We start from the raw sequence: 21,331 nt of genomic DNA on the forward strand, positions 1-21,331 counted from the left end.
ATTTACATGTATTCTGTGGACTCCAACATTACACCTATAGCTACATGTTTAAGCATTTATTTCAATATTTACATGTCTTCTGTGGACTCTAACATTACACCTAGCTACATGTTTAAGCATTTATTTCAATATTTACATGTCTTCTGTGGACTCTAACATTACACCTAGCTACATGTTTAAGCATTTATTTCAATGTGGACTCTAACATTACACCTAGCTACATGTTTAAGCATTTATTTCAATATTTACATGTCTTCTGTGGTCTCTAACATTACACCTAGCTACATGTTTAAGCATTTATTTCAATATTTACATGTATTCTGTGGACTCTAACATTACACCTAGCTACATGTTTAAGCATTTATTTCAATATTTACATGTCTTCTGTGGACTCTAACATTACACCTAGCTACATGTTTAAGCATTTATTTCAATATTTACATGTCTTCTGTGGGCTCTAACATTACACCTAGCTACATGTTTAAGCATTTAGTTTCATATTTACATGTCGATTTCAGCTCTGACGTTTATTTCAGACATGCTCTAGTATGTGAAGAGTCTGCCTGTGATATTAACTCAATTTGGATTAAAAAACCCCCCCAATAAAAATCAGTTTTTCTCCTCTCCTGAACAGTCAGTCTTGCCGCATGACGTGACTATCTCTGTTATCAAAAAGATTCACATATGGGCTAATTTTGGAGGTCCTTGACATGAAAACCTTTGAGCACCACTGATATAGAGCGTCGCAGTCAGCCCCGCCCCCTTTCATGACGACGCCAGGCCCAGGAAATGAATCACAATGCATTTTCCTCATAGACATTTCAATACGTATTTATTTAACCCACTGACCGGGCACCCATTTTGGTGTTAGCGTCATGTCATGCTTTAGAAGAGCGAATGACATTTTTTTAATCTGATCTCAGGTCAGAATGGGTTCATCAGACCAGTGTGTGTCCGGCGGAAACCTCGTATGAATCTGATCTCAGGTCAGAATGGGTTAAAGACCTTATAAGCGTCGTACGAAGCCAACTCGAGTCGTGACAAATCATGACAACACACACACACAATATTTTGGACAAAACAAATAATTACATAGAAGAAAAACAAACCAAAAAACTGTTGTAACCTGCCGTTTTTTTCTAATTCTTTGTTTGGCCCGAAAAATTGTGTTTGTTGTCATGATTTGTCACGGCAAGAGTTGGCTTTGTCCGCGGCGTAAACGTCTTTAAATACAAATATTTTTAAAAATGTCTATGAGGAAAATGAACGGAGAATCATTTCCTGGGCCCTGGTAGGGGGCGGGACTGCAACGCTCTATAGACATGTTGATATAGAAACATCATGTTTTCTCATGCCAATAAAGTTCCATTGAATTGACATTAGAAACAAGGTTTTTCAGAAAACTGTGAGGATTTAGAAGACATTTTAGTAGAAAGTTAAAAGTGTTGTCCTTCTTGCAGTCACGCAGTGAGGCGGGATCATCCTGGTTCTGGTGCTGACGCAGTGAGACTGGAGCCCCCTGGTGGTGGGTGTGGGAAGCAGCAGAGACTGGAGCCCCCTGCTGCCGGTGGGTGGGGGAAGCAGCAGCAGCAGAGACTGGAGCCCCCTGCAGGTGGCTGGGGGAAGCAGCAGCAGCAGAGACTGGAGCCCCCCGGTGGTGGGTGCGGGAAGCTGCAGAGACTGGAGCCCCCCGGTGGCGGCTGCGGGAAGCAGCAGGCTCCGCCGCAGCAGAGAATGGCCGCCGTGGGAACGGACAAGGAGCTCAGCGACCTGCTGGACTTCAGCGCGGTAAGAGAAAGAACCACGTTACCCACAATGCACCTGTTGTCCTGAACACACTTCCACTGCTACAATAGAGCGCCAAAGTCCTCCTGACGTCACTCGCTCGTCCCCCTCGATTCCCACTGGTTCACGGAAGTCATTTCTCTTAAGATCGTTTCATATAAGCATTGTGGCCCAAAATAAACAAGCTGTCTCGGCATTATTGTCGGGGAGGTGTCTCTGTATCGTTTATGACCGTCAGTCACTCATATATGATACAGTCTGCTTCTAGCGATAATGTAACTAATTCAGTTGCAGTAACAATAGTGTTTTCTCTCAGTCAGTTGATTCTTAATATCCATATGAGTGCAACGGCCGGGATGACATGTTTATTTTTCAAAGACGGTTCTTATATGAGGCGATCTAATATCCCCTTTTGGGGATTATAATGCACATACAAAGTACATGAACCTGTGGATTTGCGTCCTCTACTGATATTGACGTCAGTCTTCCGTAGCTGAATTTCAATGCCCAGAATCTCGGCCACTCACTCACTCACTCAGCAAGCATGGTGGTGTTACGGTGAAATTGGTGACCTGCTGAAATATGTGACTATGGTGTAGACATGACGTCAGTGTCCGAACGTAAATCATAGTGCTTTGTTTATTAGCAGCAGAGTTCAACATTGCGCTATCGGCAATTTTTTAAAAACACCTCCATGAAAGTTATGTGAAGTACTGGATGTACTCTTTTTTTTCGTGGCTCATTCACAGAGCTGCGGTAGAGCACCCTCTACCGTAAACCCCTCGGAAACGAATTGCGACGAGAATCTCGACATCGGCGGTCAATGAGTTTAACCTCTTTCTGTGCCCGTGACGACTTGGTCGACGTTTTCTGCGTACAGCCTTAGCCTCGCTTCCACTAACCGACCGCAGGTGGGGGCAGTTTCCCTAGACCTAGGGGTTCTCCTCAACGTTTTTGGCTGCTGGGGACCCCCGGAAATGCTTTGGCCATGTCTCACGAGTGGCGAGTTCTCCGGTATCCCCTTTCAACGGAACGCCATTCGATGTGCGTATGCGCGGCACGGAATGAGTTTTAACTCTTGACAGATAATGAGTTGACATCCGCTACACGTTTAGATCAGATCCTCTGAGTGAATGATGGCTGGAATTGACTGTTACTTTTTAAACCACTTTAACGCCCTACTCAGAAAATGTTCCAAAAATATTAAAATAACCAATCTGCAAGCTCTCCAAGGCGTTGCGAAGCTTGTAGGTCGGCTGTTTTGTTTGTTTTCCTTTCTGAGCGTTTTGCGCCGAGCTACAACGACTCGCCAATGAAACAGCGTTAAAGTTAATATAATGGATTCTTGTAGGTCATTATGGGAGAACATGGAAGCCTAAACAGATCAGCCGGTCACTCTGAAAGGACGTCTGAAAGGACGTCTGAAAGGACGTCTGAAAGGACGTCTGAAAGGACGTCTTAAAAGTTAAAACCCAACAGATCAGACCGTAGCTAACTCTGAAAGGACGTCTTAAAAGTTAAAACCCAACAGATCAGACCGTAGTTAACTCTGAAAGGACGTCTTAAAAGTTAAAACCCAACAGATCAGACCGTAGCTAACTCTGAAAGGACGTCTTAAAAGTTAAAACCCAAGGATTGCAAGTCATAAAATTCACCCCAAGTTTGTAGAGTATGCCACTCTTGTCTTTGTAGCGATGAGTGACTTTGGTGTCGTTCTGCTGTCACAGACTGGTCTGGGATTAGTTTGTCTTCTCTATACTTGTGTTTCTAAAGTCTTGTTAGATAGTTTAAATTTGCACTTAATCAACATAACTGCTGCCTTTTTTCGTGTAAGGAGAATGGAGGAATAAAAAATAGGCGAATGCAACACATTTGCAGATATATACTTAAGCAATATTACACGAGAGGGTGTGTGTTAACGTGATTATTGCCACGACAGGGATGCGGTCAGGAACGAGACGGAGTCGAGTTCCGCAAGCATCACTGAAGTGGCAATAATCACGTTAAACCACACCCTCGAGTGTAATATTGCAATTCTACAACAGTTACCCTTAAAACTAAGAAAATCGCTGAAAGAATGTACAGATGTAGTCACTACGACCACAAATGTCCCAAGAAACTAGCTAGCCTAGCCACCGAGTTTGCTAGGGCTCTGGGAGAACAGAGCAGCTGAATTCTTTGTTTTGATTAGGTGGTGAATGGTAGTAGTAAATTAAATGCATTTAGTTTTTTATTGTCCAAACCATGAATTTATATGGTTGGAGGGCTTTGAGAAACACCCATTTCAAAAGTACACCTTTTCATTTGCCTCATTCCTTGAAAAGGCCTGGCCAATGAGGAGGAGGGCCATTTACATGTAAAATGGCCTTGTTTTATTCATTTTATTTTTCTTTTTTGTTCAAATAATGTACAAATATGTACAGGAAGGACCGTAGTGTCAGTTGTATTCAATGTACTTTGTTAAATGTGTCATATAATCCCGTATGGGATGGGCCAAAGTGGCACGACACGGAAATAAATATTTCATTAACCCATTTTGGGCGGGAACCCCTTTTGGTGTTTTAAACATTATGTTATAATTTAGCTATTGGAAAATAGCAGATCTACAAGCTCATAGCGCGCTAAGAGCTTGTAGGTCTGCTATTTTAGAAAAATCATGAACATGTGGTGCAAAGCTTTTGAATATATACTCTTTCAGAGCGAACGTTTTTAACTCAAATCTTTGCTTCTGGGAGGTGGGGTCCCTGAGACAACACATTTTCAGATGGGGGTCTCAGTGGCCAATTTCATATATTTTTGGGGGTCCTTGACATGAAATATTGAGAACCACTGATATAGAAACATGAGGTTTTTCAGAAAAAAAATACATTTTTTTTTAAATTTCGACGTCAGGCCTAAATGGGACACAAAAATAAATATTTCATTCATGCATTCATTGAATGTGCCGTTGTTGTTGTTGTTGTTGTTGTTGTTGTTGTTGTTGTTGTTGTTGTTTTTATTCCCAATGTTTTTGTCATTCCAGATGTTCGCTCCTCCCGTGTCCTCTGGCTCTGGGAAGGCCCGACAAACTTCACTCGCCAGCGGCCATTTTGGTGCTTCAGGTAAGACTCTGTGCTGTCGGGTTACCAGATGATCTGTGTCCCCACATTCACCCATTCACACACACATTCACACACCTTTACATAGACTGTGCATTACATTCACCCATTCACACACACATTCACACACCTTTACATAGACTGTGCATTACATTCACCCATTCACACACACAATCACACACCTTTACATAGACTGTGCATTACATTCACCCATTCACACACACATTCACACACCTTTACATAGACTGTGCATTACATTCACCCATTCACACACACATTCACACACCTTTACATAGACTGTGCATTACATTCACCCATTCACACACACAATCACACACCTTTACATAGACTGTGCATTACATTCACCCATTCACACACACATTCACACACCTTTACATAGATTGTGCATTACATTCACCCATTCACACACCTTTACATAGACTGTGCATTACATTCACCCATTCACACACACATTCACACACCTTTACATAGATTGTGCATTACATTCACACATTCACACACCTTTACATAGATTGTACATTACATTCACACATTCACACACCTTTACATAGATTGTGCATTACATTCACACATTCACACACCTTTACATAGATTGTGCATTACATTCACACATTCACACACCTTTACATAGATTGTGCATTACATTCACCCATTCACACACCTTTACATAGATTGTGCATTACATTCACCCATTCACACACTGAAGTGATGGTGGAGGAAACCATGCAAGGCACCAACTAGCACATCGGGAGCAATTAGGGGTTCAGTGTCTTTGACACTAACTCTGGGGGAACCCACATGGATCGAACCGGGAACCTCTAACTCTGGGGAACCCACAGGGATCGAACCGAGAACCTCTAACTCTGGGGGAGCCCACAGGGATCGAACCGGGAACATCTAACTCTGGGGGAGCCCACAGCGATCGAACCGGGAACCTCTAACTCTGGGGGAACCCACAGGGATCGAACCGAGAACCTCTAACTCTGGGGGAGCCCACAGGGATCGAACCGGGAACCTCTAACTCTGGCGGAACCCAAAGGGATCGAACCGGGAACCTCTAACTCTGGGGGAGCCCACAGGGATCGAACCGGGAACCTCTAACTCTGGGGGAGCCCACAGGGATCGAACCGGGCACCTTTAACTCTGGGGGAACCCACAGGGATCGAACCGGGAACCTCTAACTCTGGGGGAGCCCACAGGGATCGAACCGGGAACCTCTAACTCTGGGGGAGCCCACAGGGATCGAACCGGGAACCTCTAACTCTGGGGGAGCCCACAGGGATCGAACCGGGAACCTCTAACTCTGGGGAGGAGCCCACAGGGATCGAACCGAGAACCTCTAACTCTGGGGGAGCCCACAGGGATCGAACCGGGAACCTCTAACTCTGGGGGAGCCCACAGGGATCGAACCGGGAACCTCTAACTCTGTGGGAACCCACAGGGATCGAACCGGGAACCTCTAACTCTGGGGGAGCCCACAGGGATCGAACCGGGAACCTCTAACTCTGGGGGAGCCCACAGGGATCGAACCGGGAACCTCTAACTCTGGGGGAGCCCACAGGGATCGAACCGGGAACCTCTAACTCTGGGGGAGCCCACAGGGATCCAACCCGGAACCTCTAACTCTGGGGGAACCCACAGGGATCGAACCGGGAACCTCTAACTCTGGGGGAGCCCACAGGGATCGAACCGGGAATCTCTAACTCTGGGGGAGCCCACAGGGATCGAACCGGGAACCTCTAACTCTGGGGGAGCCCACAGGGATCGAACCGAGAACCTCTTACTCTGGGGGAGCCCACAGGGATCGAACCGGGAACCTCTAACTCTGGGGGAGCCCACAGGGATCGAACCGGGAACCTCTAACTCTGGGGGAGCCCACAGGGATCGAACCGGGAACCTCTAACTCTGGGGGAGCCCACAGGGATCCAACCGGGAACCTCTAACTCTGGGGGAACCCACAGGGATCGAACCGGGAACCTCTAACTCTGGGGGAGCCCACAGGGATCGAACCGGGAACCTCTAACTCTGGGGGAGCCCACAGGGATCGAACCGGGAACCTCTAACTCTGGGGGAGCCCACAGGGATCGAACCGGGAACCTCTAACTCTGGGGGAGCCCACAGGGATCCAACCGGGAACCTCTAACTCTGGGGGAGCCCACAGGGATCCAACTGACATGGTTGTAATAAAATGTGTTTTCCTCACATTTGACAAAACTGTTGTCAGGCAAAGTTGCGCTGGTTGTTCTGAAGGTTCTGGTGTGTTCTAGGGCTGCAACTAACGATTATTTTCATAATCGATTCATCGGGCGATTATTTAAACGATGAATCGATGAATCGGATTATGGCACCTTTTTTTGCAATTACTTCAAGTTAAATTAGCTTCAAGTTATTTTAGGCATGTTGTAAGAATGTAAGTAACTAACAACCGCATTTTCGGTGCATCCCTAGTTGACGCCCTCGAAAGTATAGTAAATACTGACCTGTGTGCGTGTGTGTGTGTATGTGTGTGTGTGACTGTGTATAGGTAACGTATAGGGATAAGAGAGAGAGAGGGGGGCCGCGGGGGGGGGGGGGGGGGGTTGTATTTCTGGTGTTCCCTTTGAAGGGGCCTCTTCACAGTGAAGGTGTTCCATTGTTGAACAGCCTTGAGGTGCGTCGCTCGGCGCCTCGGCTCAGGCTTTAACAAAAAGACGTCGGTTTGTTCGGCGGCCGTTATCAGTCCAACGGCTGCTGCCCTGGCTTTGTTTTCACCTCCAGCGCTTCACACACAGGAGAGGAGAGACCGCCGGCCACACAATGCAGCGCTGGGCTGGGCTGGGCTGGGCGCGCGGAGGACAAAAGACAACAGGTCACACAGGAGAGGGAAAAAAAAACACACAAAACACGAGAGTCAGCCAGCATATGTGGGCTATGCGGGGTATTGGTTTCACTGTTAATAGCTAATACACATCACACACACACACACACCCTACTCTAGTGGTCCGGGGACCACCCCCTACTGCAGTGGTCCGGGGACCACCAGACATGCAGTGGTCCGGGGACCACCAGACATGCAGTGGTCCAGGGACCACCCCCTACTGCAGTGGTCCTGGTCCAGGGACCACCCCCTACTCCAGTGGTCCGGGGACCACCCCCTACTCTAGTGGTCCGGGGACCACCCCCTACTGCAGTGGTCTAGGGACCACCCCCTACTCCAGTGGTCCTGGTCCAGGGACCACCCCCTACTCCAGTGGTCCGGGGACCACCCCCTACTCCAGTGGTCCGGGGACCACCACCTACTGCAGTGGTCCGGGGACCACCAGACACACTCCCTACTGCAGTGGTCCGGGGACCACCAGACACACCCCCTAATGCAGTGGTCCAGGGACCACCCCCTACTCCAGTGGTCCAGGGACCACCTGTGGTCCTTGAGGGGGTTCCAGGTGGTCCCCAGCTAAAGTAATGATGGAGAGTTGCTAACCAAATCGACCCTTATTACAATTTACAATTTAGGCATTTAGCAGACGCTCTTAATCCAGAGCGACTTACATTAAGCAAGAACAAAAAAGTACATCACATAAAAAGCATTTATCATGAAACATGCGTAAGCTAAGAAAGTAACAGTGGAATATCTTATTAGAGAGTTAACTCTTGAGAGCGTAACGTGAAACCAAAAGAACCCGTAAGTTTCATGTTACGCTCTCAACAGTTAAATTATCTGAATTACTTAGTTTTCAAGAATCTACACAATCAGAACATTTAGAACTAGAAAAAGTGCCCTTCCGGGCACAGGTCTCCACCAGGTTATCCACAGATCCGTGCAGTTAGAGGTAAAAACACTTTTCGGCCAGTTATAGCGCCACCTTGAGGCTGAGTTGAAATTGTTCATGTGGCATTTCGTCCTCGGCCTAGTGGGAATGTGGGTGCACAATTTCACGGAAATCACGCGATGTGTTCATGATTTGCAGCATTTTGTTTGAAACTGAGCACTCCTGTGAACTTTGGAAGCCAATCTTAACCAATCAGGATGGAGTCTGATAAATCTGAAAGACCCGTTTCGTTGAATGGCTCTAGAGAGACTGTGTACCAATTTGCGTGATGTTTGGACAAAATCTGTAGGTGTACTGTGCAAAAACTTGTTTTGCACAAAGCGGCCTCCTGGTGGCGCTATAACAGGCCGTTCTGGAAAGTTTGGGGCAGAGGTTCATGGTTGGCATCCAGGGAGTGTGTGTGCAAAATATGGCATCGAAAAACTTGTTTTGCACAAAGCGGCCTCCTGGTGGCGCTATAACAGGCCGTTCTGGAAAGTTTGGGGCAGAGGTTCATGGTTGGCATCCAGGGAGTGTGTGTGCAAAATATGGCATCGACCGGGTTAACGGTGGCCGAGATTAGCTGTTCACGGACACACACACGGACACACGGACGGACGGAGTGCAAAACATACTCTCCCCACATGCCTTCGGCCTGGTGGAGACAATAATCGTGGTCAAAATAGAAAAAGATTATATACACTACAGTGTCACACAAACGTAGCAAATATACATGCTCGAAACACGAGTCGGCACGTTGTGAGCTTGTAGATCTGTTACTTTTGATGCTTTTAATGAATTAAAACAAACTCCCCAACAAGTTCTCAGAAACTGTGAAAATGGCCGATCTACTCACTGGGAGCTGGCGGAGCAGCTGTTTGATCTGTTAGATCTACAAGCTCAGGCCTCATAGTGGAGCGATGTTCTCACTGAGCTGGCGGAGCAGCTGTTTGCGGTATTTGTCGTACAAAGAAGTACACAGTGTGTAAGGCTGAAGTATTTAAACGAATAACGTGGTTTAAAGATATCAGATGTTATCATTTGTGGTGGATCTTATCTTTGATAAATAATTTCCTGTAGTACTTGGCAGTACACAGTAGACAGTAGTACACAGTACAGTACATATCATTTGTGTAATTTAATGAGGGCACTTTGTGGTATTTCACAGAACTTAAGTTTTAACCAGTGTGTGGTCACTGTGGTGTGATGATCTGTGATCCTCTGACCTTGTGGACTCTCATTTCCCTAGAAAGTGTTCAGTGCGTCGACTGAGTCACTTTGATTAGAGTTGGTTGTGTTTGCATTGCTGTGTTTTAGCGTGGATTACGTCAGAAACAGTCCAACGTTGTGAAAATAGCTGATCTACTGCGACGCCTTGTGATCTTGTAGATCGGATATTTTCACAATATTTGGAATAAGGTCAAACTAAATGTGATGACTGCAATTCCCTCAGCTTGTCATGGTGGGAGGGGGGGGGGGGGTTGATATGATTACGTTATGGGGTCCCCAATTCAAATATAATTACTTTGGGGTGTCCTCAGTTCAAATATGATTTGGGGGTCCTCATTTCAAATATGGTTATTTGGGGGGCTTCATTCATGCTAGTGTTGGTGCTGTTAGCTTCATCCATGCTAATGTCGGTGCTGTTAGCTTCATTCATGCTAGTGTCGAATCTGCTGCTAGCTTCATTCATGCTAGTGTTGGTGCTGTTAGCTTCATCCATGCTAGTGTCGGTGCTGTTAGCTTCATTCATGCTAGTGTCGGTGCTGCTAGCTTCATTCATGCTAGTGTCGGTGTTGTTAGCTTCATTCATGCTAGTGTCGGTGCTGTTAGCTTAATTCATGCTAGTGTCGGTGCTGTTAGCTTCATTCATGCTAGTGTCGGTGCTGCTAGCTTCATTCATGCTAGTGTCGGTGCTGCTAGCTTCATTCATGCTAGTGTTGGTGCTGTTAGCTTCATTCATGCTAGTGTCGGTGCTGTTAGCTTCATTCATGCTAGTGTCTGTGCTGTTAGCTTCATTCATGCTAGTGTTGGTGCTGTTGGCTTCATACATGCTAGTGTCGGTGCTGTTAGCTTCATTCATGCTAGTGTCGGTGCTGTTAGCTTCATTCATGCTAGTGTCTGTGCTGCTAGCTTCATTCATGCTAGTGTTGGTGCTGTTAGCTTCATTCATGCTAGTGTCGGTGCTGTTAGCTTCATTCATGCTAGTGTCTGTGCTGTTAGCTTCATTCATGCTAGTGTCGGTGTTGTTAGCTTCATTCATGCTAGTGTCGGTGCTGTTAGCTTCATTCATGCTAGTGTCTGTGCTGTTAGCTTCATTCATGCTAGTGTCGGTGCTGTTAGCTTGATTCATGCTAGTGTCTGTGCTGTTAGCTTCATTCATGCTAGTGTCGGTGCTGTTAGCTTCATTCATGCTAGTGTCGGTGCTGTTAGCTTCATTCATGCTAGTGTCGGTGCTGTTAGCTTCATTCATGCTAGTGTCTGTGCTGTTAGCTTCATTCATGCTAGTGTCGGTGCTGTTAGCTTCAGTCATGCTTCACTAGGTAGGAAGTCAACATCATCCATCTTTCATTTCACAGAAGGGCGCCTCCGAAAGCGAGAGTTCTTGAAAGTGTATTTTTAAACTGGTTCTCGGGGCTGAAATGAAATGGCAGAACTGTCTGGAATGTGTAGAGGATGGAATGTGTAGAGGTCGGATTTGCATGGATTTCCTCTCCTTCACATTGTGACTTCCTTGAGATGGGAGACGGTGTGTGTGTCTGTGTGACATGACTAGATGTGTTTGTTAAAAGGAATTCCCTTGGCGGCACGCCAGGCTTCACAGGCCACACACCGTCACTAAGCACATTTACTCAAGGACTGTACTTGGTCTAAATACATAAATGTACCCATTTAGACCCGACGACGATTCTACAAAATGTCTTCTAAATCCTGACAATATTCTGAAAAACCTCACGTTTCTGTGTCAGTGGTTCTGAAACTATTTTATGTCAAGGACCCCCGGAATTATATGTAGGCTATAATTGGCCGGCGACCCCCATCTGAAAATATGTAGTTCTATAGGCAGCCCTCAGAAGCAGTTAAAAAACGTTGGCTCTGAAAGAATATACATTCAAAGATTTGCGACATATTTTCAACGAGTTTTCAAAAATAGCAGATCTACAAGCTCGTAGCACGGCACCGAGTGCCACACTACGAGCTTGTAGATCTGCTATTTTTCAGCAGCTAAAGTATAACATAATGCTTAAAACACCAGAAGGGGTTGCCAGTACCACTCCATACCGCTGCGTAGAAGAGAAAAAGAACCTCTTAAGATGTGGGGGGGGCTTTTCAGAATAAAATCTGCCTGATCTTGCGTGGCACTCTATAGCGCCTTTTATTGTGAAAGAAGTGTTAACTGGTCGTTGGTAAATGAGCCACACACTATGTATTTGTACGACGGCACACAGAGCACATTCCCGCTCGCTGTGAACTTGTGAACTTTCTCCAGAGGCGAGACGCGGTCGTGTGTATTAGTCCGTTCAGGGCGGGAACCCCTTTTGGTGTTTTAAAAGTATTATGCTATTCCTTAGCTGTTGAAATGAAATATACATAGCGCATAGCACCGAGCATAGCGCATATAGCACTGAGTGCCGCGCTATGTAGCTTGTAGATATGATGTGATCACATCTGATCCACATCTGATCCATATCTGATCCACATCTGTAGATCAGATGTGGGTCCACGGCCAAATACAGATAATTCTGGGAGGTCCTTGGCATGAAAATGTTTCAGAACCACTGACTGACATCGAGATTTCAGAAAACTGTTATGATTTAGAAGACATTAGTAGGGGTCTACAGGGGTTAGTGATCCTAGCGTGTTTGTAGAATCATCCTATAATAATAATAATAATAATAATAATAAGGGGTTAGTGATCCTATAGCGTGTTTGTAGAATCATCCTGGGGTCTACAGGGGTTAGTAATAATAATAATAATAATAATAAGGGGTTAGTGATCCTATAGTGTGTTTGTGGACGTCTGACGCGTCTTGTCCTATCTGTGAGTCTGTGACTGATACGTGACTCACTCAGATAAAGCCCCCTTGGCTGAGTTACGGACGGCGTTAGCATTGTACATTGTTTTACACTATATCAATAACGGCGTTCGTTAGAGTTGGTTGGTCTGGAGACTCTGAGGCCTGACTGACAGGATGACATCATCATCCTGTGTGTGTGTGTGTGTGTGTGTGTGTGTGTGTGTGTGTGTGTGTGTGTGTGTGTGTGTGTGTGTGTGTGTGTGTGTGTGTGTGTGTGTGTGTGTGTGTGTGTGTGTGTGTGTGTGTGTGTGTGTGTGTGTGTGTGTGTGTGTGTGTGTGTGTGTGTGACTCACGTTGGCGCGGGAAGGAAGAGAGAGGGCCGTCTGGGGCCGAAAGGCAACACTCATCATTTGGAGGTGCCTGGGGCAAGTCTGTCTGTGGAAGAACAGGAGGGGTGTGTGTGTGTGTGTGCGCTGGAACGTAAATAAGTACGTTTCATTCTAGTACATTTTGATACGAATACTTTTACTCGAGTACATTTTTTTTATTCTGGTTCTTGTACTTCTTGTAACAGAGTACTTCTATGTTGCAGTACTGATACTTATACTTAAGTAAAAAAAAAGTATATATATATATACTTTTTCCACCACCGGTTATAGGTGCCTGGGGCAAGTCTCCCCGTAAAACAAAATGTAGATGAGGTGTGTGTGTGTGTGTGTGTGTGTGTGTGTGTGTGTGTGTGTGTGTGTGTGTGTGTGTGTGTGTGTGTGTGTGTGTGTGTGTGTGTGTGTGTGTGTGTGTGTGTGTGTGTGTGTGTGTGTGTGTGTGTTTCCAGCATTTCTCTTCCTGTATAATTATAGACCAGCCGTCGGTTGTGCTCTCTGGGAGATGGGACGGTCTCTAAGGGGCGTTGTGCTCTCTGGGAGATGGGACGGTCTCTAAGGGGCGTTGTGCTCTCTGGGAGATGGGACGGTCTCTAAGGGGCGTTGTGCTCTCTGGGAGATGGGACGGTCTCTAAGGGGCGTTGTGCTCTCTGGGAGATGGGACGGTCTCTAAGGGGCGTTGTGCTCTCTGGGGTATGGGACGGTCTCTAAGGGGCGTTGTGCTCTCTGGGAGATGGGACGGTCTCTAAGGGGCGTTGTGCTCTCTGGGAGATGGGACGGTCTCTAAGGGGCGTTGTGCTCTCTGGGAGATGGGACGGTCTCTAAGGGGCGTTGTGCTCTCTGGGAGATGGGACGGTCTCTAAGGGGCGTTGTGCTCTCTGGGAGATGGGACGGTCTCTAAGGGGCGTTGTGCTCTCTGGGAGATGGGACGGTCTCTAAGGGGCGTTGTGCTCTCTGGGAGATGGGACGGTCTCTAAGGGGCGTTGTGCTCTCTGGGGTATGGGACGGTCTCTAAGGGGCGTTGTGCTCTCTGGGAGATGGGACGGTCTCTAAGGGGCGTTGTGCTCTCTGGGAGATGGGACAGGATGGAGAGAGAGAGAGAGAGAGCGAGAGAGGGGAGTTGCACCACTCGGTTCACACGGGTGTGATTTTTTGTTTTACTATTTTGAAAAACGTTTTAGAATAGTTCAACTAGCCGATCTATCGACGCGTCGTGAGCTTGTAGATCGGCTAGTGCTGATTGGCGAGCCTTCACGTGTGTGTGTGTGTGTGCGTGCGTGTGTGCGTGCGCGACAGCTACACATTATGCACATGCATAACATTAGCCTGTGTAACATTCCAGAGCACATTCGACAGGGTTATCCACTGGGCTAACACACTGAACAGAAACAGGCTAACGCACTGAACAGAAACACACTGAACAGAAACAGGCTAACACACTGAACAGAAACAGGCTAAGGGCCGATTCATACTCCTATTTTAGAGCCGAATAAAAGTCGGTTCGGCGCTGAAGAGCCTACAATTTGACGTCATTTGAGGTTCGGGGGGGCGGGTACCGTCCTAAAGTCGGCTCTTCGGTGCTACTGAAAATTTCTGACGAGCCGAAATCATTTCGGCACTACAGCGCCGAAACAGCGGTAAAATAGGAGTATGAATCGGCCCTAACACACTGAACAGAAACAGGCTAACACACTGAACAGAAACAGGCTAACACACTGAACAGAAACAGGCTAACACACTGAACAGAAACAGGCTAACACACTGAACAGAAACAGGCTAACACACTGAACAGAAACAGGCTAACACACTGAACAGAAACAGGCTAACACACTGAACAGAAACAGGCTAACACACGGGGACAGAAACAGGCTAACACACTGAACAGAAACAGGCTAACACACTGAACAGAAACAGGCTAACACACTGAACAGAAACAGGCTAACACACTGAACAGAAACAGGCTAACACACTGAACAGAAACAGGCTAACACACTGAACAGAAACAGGCTAACACACTGAACAGAAACAGGCTAACACACTGAACAGAAACAGGCTAACACACTGAACAGAAACAGGCTAACACACTGAACAGAAACAGGCTAACACACTGAACAGAAACAGGCTAACACACTGAACAGAAACAGGCTAACACACTGAACAGAAACAGGCTAACACACTGAACAGAAACAGGCTAACACACGGGGACAGAAATGCCTGCTGTATCTTTCCCACATGTCTACACGTTTAGAAGCACATTCTGATCTGGTCATTTAGTCTTTAGTTTGGTCTTTAGTTTGGTCATTTAGTCTTTAGTCTGATCTGGTCATTTAGTCTTTCGAATAACACAGCATTTAGTTGTAGTCCTATTTTAGTCACATGACATTGTTTAGTCTTATAGTGTAGTCTCAGTCGACTACATTTCAAAATCGTGGTCTTAGTCAACACAATGAACACTGGTTTATAATCGAAAAGGCACAACAATCGACGTGTTTTGGAAACGAACGTGATCACATTGATTGATTGATTGATTCACGGTTGCTGATCCATGAATGTTTCCCCGATCTCTCTTCCTTGATTGACACGTCGGCTGACAGGCGACCATATCGTCTTTGATTGACGCGTCGGCTGACAGGCGACCATATCGTCTTTGATTGATTGACGTGTCGGCTGACAGGCGACCATATTACCGTCTATTCCGGCGATGTCGTTGGCGTCTAGATCACGGTCTGTTGTCACGACGACCCGGTAGCTTCCTGTGGGCGCCGAGGACCCATCACTGCTGTTGGAGACCCCTCCCCCACACAGCCCCCCCCCTCCCCATCACTCCCCCCCTCCCCCCCTCCCCATCACTCCTGTTAACCCATTCAGGACTGGATCCCCTTTTGGTATTTTAAGCATTATGTTACACTTTAGCTGTTGAAAAATAGCAGATCTACAAGCTCGTAGTGCGGCACCGAGTGCGGCACCACGAGCTTGTAGATCTGCTATTTTTGAAAAAATATCGTTGAAAATGTTAAGCAAATCTTTGAATGTATATTCTTTCAGAGCGAAGGTTTATAACTAGTTGAAGCAGATAATACAGATGAAAATACAGATAATTCTGGGGGTCCTTGACGTGAGAAGAGTTGAGCACCACTGATATAGAAACATGAGGTTTTTCAGAAAACTGTCAGGATTTAGAAGACATTTGTGTTTAGAATCTGCCTCAGTCCAAAATGTGTTAAATACCCCCCCTGCCCCCCTCCTCCCTCCCCTCATCTCCTCCGCGTTTTAATTAGACAACAAAACAAAAAATATGAATATTCATAGAGCGGAGTCTCATTAATATGCACAATTATGCAAATCAGCACGCAATTAAGCTTCAGCTCTCTCGCCCCCCCAGAGATGATGCTGCTCAGAGAGAGAGAGAGAGAGAGAGAGAGAGAGAATAATTTCTGCTTCCAGTTTTTAAAATCACTCCCCCCCCCCCCACACACACACACACACACACACACACTGTCTCTGTGTCTCAAAGCTGTGGTGGTCTTATAGATCTGGCATCCTGTGGTGTCTATAGTTCCAATGTAGAGCTGTGGTAGTCGGGAACCCCTTTTGGTGTTTTAACACATAGACACATATACAGGCTAGATGGCCCCAGTGCACTGTGGGATGTGTAGTTCTATGTACTCTACCAGCTCATAGACATTATGTAGTCTAGATGGCTCAAGGCAGAGTCTCTGACGTAGTTCACTCGGCGGCCATCTTGCTGAGGGGCTACAGTACAGTACAGTACAGTATGTTCAACGGTAGCTCAAACTAAAATAACTCCCTCAAATCTTGACGGATTTACAAACGGGTTGGTTCATTATACAAACGTCGTCAACGTGGCTATTATGATTCAGGACGCTTATCTGCTTAATGTTGTTTTTTTATATGAGCCAACTGTGATTGGTCAGTAATCACTTGAGTGGCAGTCCACTCCACACATGCCGTTCCACACTTCCGGCGTACTTCCTCCCCCAGTGTGTAAATTCTTCCGCCCCTCGTTCAGCACACATCGCTCCAACCAACTGCAGCGGCCAATGAGGTCGCTCAACCAACTGCAGCGGCCAATGAGGTCGCTCCAACCAACTGCAGCGGCCAATGAGGTCGCTCCAACCAACTGCAGCGGCCAATGAAGCATCTATTATTTTAGTGTCTATGCTCTACTAACCTGTGTGTGTGTGTGTGTGTGTTTGTTCTTCAGGTGTAGAGGAGAGGAGTGCCGTGGCCACCGCCGCCCCCCCCTGGGGGCAAGGAGGAGGACAGCAGAGCAGTCCTGCGTTCAGCCAGGGGAGGGTACGTTGGGAACAGTTTACAGCAGCGGTGCCCAAAAAGTATCTTATCTACCAGTAGATCACATGTCATGGCCCTAAAACATATATCATTTAAATGTAAAAATATATAATTTGGCATCTGACACTTGAATTAAGGTGACTTGATTGATTGACATAAAAAAATGGCCTGTTAACCCACAACAGAATATTTTGTTTTCAAGTAATGTTGAGTACAAAGATCAGTAGCATTAGAAAGTTACATACTAAAACTAAAACTATTGCCATTTCCCCCTTTCAAAATTGCGACCCAGGGTGCCACTTTTTAGACCCACTTTTTGGGCACTAAATGCCGTAATTCATAGGACGCCTGTGGACGTCTTGGGCACAAAATGTGTTAACATGCATTGTCGCGTCTAAATAAACAAAGGAAAAAGTTAAGTAAATTCTGTACCACTTAAAGGTATATTCAGTGATTTCACTTAATTCAAATATCACTTATTTTTTTGTTTTGTTGTGATAATCCTCCCTACTATAGAGTGTGCTGACCATATAAGGAGTTCCTCCCTGTCCCCAGTTAACCCCTGGGGGTCAAAAAACCTTAGGTTTCGTTTTTGACTCTCTATCCTGATCCTGGCTGGGTCCCACAGCCAAAAAACGAAACCTAAGGTTCTTTGAGTGAAATCACTGAATATACCTTTAACCCATTCTGACCGGGCACCCATTTTGGTGTTGGCATCATGTTATGCTTTAGCTATTGAAAAAATAGCAGATCTACAAGCTCATAGCGCGCCACCGAGTGGCGCGATACGAGCTTGTAGGTCTGCTATTTTTTGAAAAATCGAAGAACGACTGACATTTTTAGAATCTGATCTCAGGTCAGAATGGATTCATCAGACCAGTGTGTGTCCGGCGGAAACCTCGTATGAATCTGATCTCAGGTCAGAATGGGGTTAAACCCCTCTCTATAGAGCGTCACAGTCCCGCCCCCTACCATGGCCCAGTAAATTATTCTCCGTTCATTTTCCGCATAGACATTTCAAAAAGTATTTATTTAAAGACGGTTACGCCGTGGACAAAGCCAACTCTTGTCGTGACAAATCATGACAACAAACACAATGTTTTGGGCCTAACAAATAATTAGAAAGAAGAAAAAAAAACGGCAGGTTACAACACTTATTTTGTTGTTTTTCTTCTTTGTAATTATTTGTTTGGTCCAAAATATTGTGTTTGTTGTCATGAGTTGTCACGACTCGAGTTGTCTTTGTCCGCGGCATAACCGTCTTTAAATAAATACCATTTGAAATGTCTAAAAATGCATTGGGATTCATTTCCTGGGCCTGGCGTCGTCATGAAAGGGGCGAGGGACTGCGACGCTCTATACTCTAAACCAGACCTGTGAAGAGAGCACTTATTTATTTCATCTGACTGCACACATCAATTCGTCCAATATCGCTGATCTGTGCTTGTAGATCGGCTATTTTGTGGCGAACACAGAAACGTTAAAATAGTGAGGACCCCAAGGGGTCCCTGAGGACCACATGGGACCCCCTGGGGTCCTCAGGGGGTCCTCAGGGGACCTCCCCTGAGCCGTCCCCCGGGCCTGGCCTTGAGCCAGCCCCACACAGCCTCGGAGCTGTCCATCTGTGTGCTCTGAAGCAGGTGATGACATCACCACACACAGTGACACATAATTACACGATGACATCACCACAGTGACGCATAATTACAGCCAGTGTATCTTTTCTTAAAGCTTATGCTATCTCCTCCCCCCCCCCCCCCCCCCCTTCCCAGGCTTATGGCGAATCAGGAGGGCTGTACAGCGAACACGAGGGCATGGCCTCCGCCCCCATCTTTGGTCCCGGCGTTGCGGGTAAGAGAAGAGGACTTTTTTAAATCTCTCAGCCTCACCCAAACACACATGCATGTCGTTGCTTTCATCTAAACCAGACTTCTAAAAGTTGGCAGTCCAGTGTCCCCCCCACCCCCCCCCCCCCCGACGGCTAAACCAACCCCCCCTTGAGGTCATACAGTGCAGAAGTGTAGAAGTGGGTCTTGAGCTGTGCTTTAGAATTTAGGCATTTAGCAGACGCTCTTAATCCAGAGCGATTTACATTAAGCAACAAAAAAGCATGGGAATACATCACATAAAAAGCATTTATCATGGTAAATGGTGCATTTATATAGCGCCTTTATCCAAGGCGCTTTACAGAGATTGTGCATTACATTCACCCATTCACAGACACATTCATACACCGATGGCAGCGGAAACCATGCAAGGCACCACTAGCACATCGGGAGCAATTAGGGGTTCAGTGTCTTTGCTCAAGGACACTTCGACAGTAACTCTGGGGAGCCCGGGTTCGAACTGGCAACTCTACGGTTACCATACCAGGCACTCTACCCCTGAGCCACCGCCACCGCCCCCTCATGAAACATGCGTAAGCTAAGAAAGTAACAGTGGAATATCTATATAATGAAACTATACATATAAACTATATACTACTATGCTATACATATGTACTATGGCGTGCTATGACTACATACAATGCAATTATAGTGCTGTCTACATAACATGCTATAAGTCTGTATCATATGCTATCTAAGTCTACAGAAATGCTATCTAAGGGGGTAGGGTAAGTGCTATGGGCCATGATGGAGTCGAAAAGGTGGGTTTTCAGACTACGGCGGAAGATTGGGAGTGATGCTGCAGTTCTGACTGCAATGGGAAGTGCATTCCACAGTTTTGGAGCCAGAAGGGAGAAGAGTTTGGGTCGTGTGGAGCGTTGTCCCTGCATTTTTAGTGCTTTAACCCATTTGGACTGAAAGAAAAGGCTTCTAAATCCTGACAGTTTTCTGAAAAACCCCATGTTTCTATGTCAGTCGTTCTCAACATAATTCATGTCAAGGACTCCAAATATAATAATATGACATTGGCCGCCGACCCACGTCTGAATATATGTTGTTTCAGGGACCCAGGGACCCCCAGGGACCCCAGGACCCCAGGGACCCCAGGGACCCCCCAGGGACCCAGGGACCCCAGGGACCCAGGGACCCCTCCCAGTAGCAAATATTTGAGTTATAAACCCTGCTCTGAAATAATATACTATTCAAAGATTTGCACCACATTTTCACAATTTTTCTGAAATAGCAGACAGAGTGGCGTGCTATGAGCTTGTAGATCTGCTGTTTTTCAATAGCTAAAGCATAACATGATGCTTAGAACCATACATTCCATTCCATAGGGCTGGACCACACATGGGCATATATGACATCATCAATGACGGGAGCAGTTCCTAATTGTGAAAGATTCTCTATTTATTAAAGAGATAAATATAGTTGTAGAGGGCAAGTATAATGTTTTAAGGCATATGTGACCAGGTTTGACTGAGGGGCTGCCATTGGATGTTTTTGAATTTTCTTTCTTTTTATGTCGTATGAAAGCAGGGAATCATAGCTTCAAATTGACATATTGGTTGTTCAGTTTGGCCCGCCAGTTAGGAGATATGGCTTATAGAGTAATGTCTGGCAGAGAAACAGCAAACAGCAGAAAACATCAGTGAAAGGTTCACTTCTGTGGACTCTAACATTACACCTAGCTAACATGTTTAAGCATTTATTTCATATTTACATGTCTTCTGTGGACTCTAACATTACACCTAGCTACACGTTTAAGCATTTATTTCATATTTACATGTCTTCTGTGGTCTCTAACATTACACCTAGCTACATGTTTAAGCATTTATTTCATATTTCCATGTCTTCTGTGGACTCTAACATTACACCTAGCTACACGTTAAGCATTTATTTCATATTTACATGTCTTCTGTGGACTCTAACATTACACCTATAGCTACATGTTTAAGCATTTATTTCATATTTGCATGTCTTCTGTGGTCTCTAACATTACACCTAGCTACACGTTTAAGCATTTATTTCATATTT

At 45.9% G+C, this 21,331-nt stretch overlaps 1 pseudogene across 1 annotated transcript in view; it reads left to right on the forward strand.

The window, feature by feature from the left end:
- LOC310870666 (transcription factor 12-like) overlaps nt 1-21,331 on the forward strand; it is an 84,696-nt pseudogene that overhangs the window by 12,789 nt on the left and 50,576 nt on the right. Inside the window, exons 3-6 of the transcript XR_014571078.1 lie at nt 1,461-1,788; nt 4,808-4,886; nt 17,320-17,411; nt 19,181-19,259. The product of XR_014571078.1 is annotated as a transcription factor 12-like (transcript). The remainder of the gene's footprint in view (nt 1-1,460; nt 1,789-4,807; nt 4,887-17,319; nt 17,412-19,180; nt 19,260-21,331) is intronic.

The sequence above is a fragment of the Protomyctophum parallelum genome (assembly GCF_964188405.1).
Source record: "Protomyctophum parallelum genome assembly, chromosome: 14".
NCBI lineage: Eukaryota > Metazoa > Chordata > Actinopteri > Myctophiformes > Myctophidae > Protomyctophum > Protomyctophum parallelum.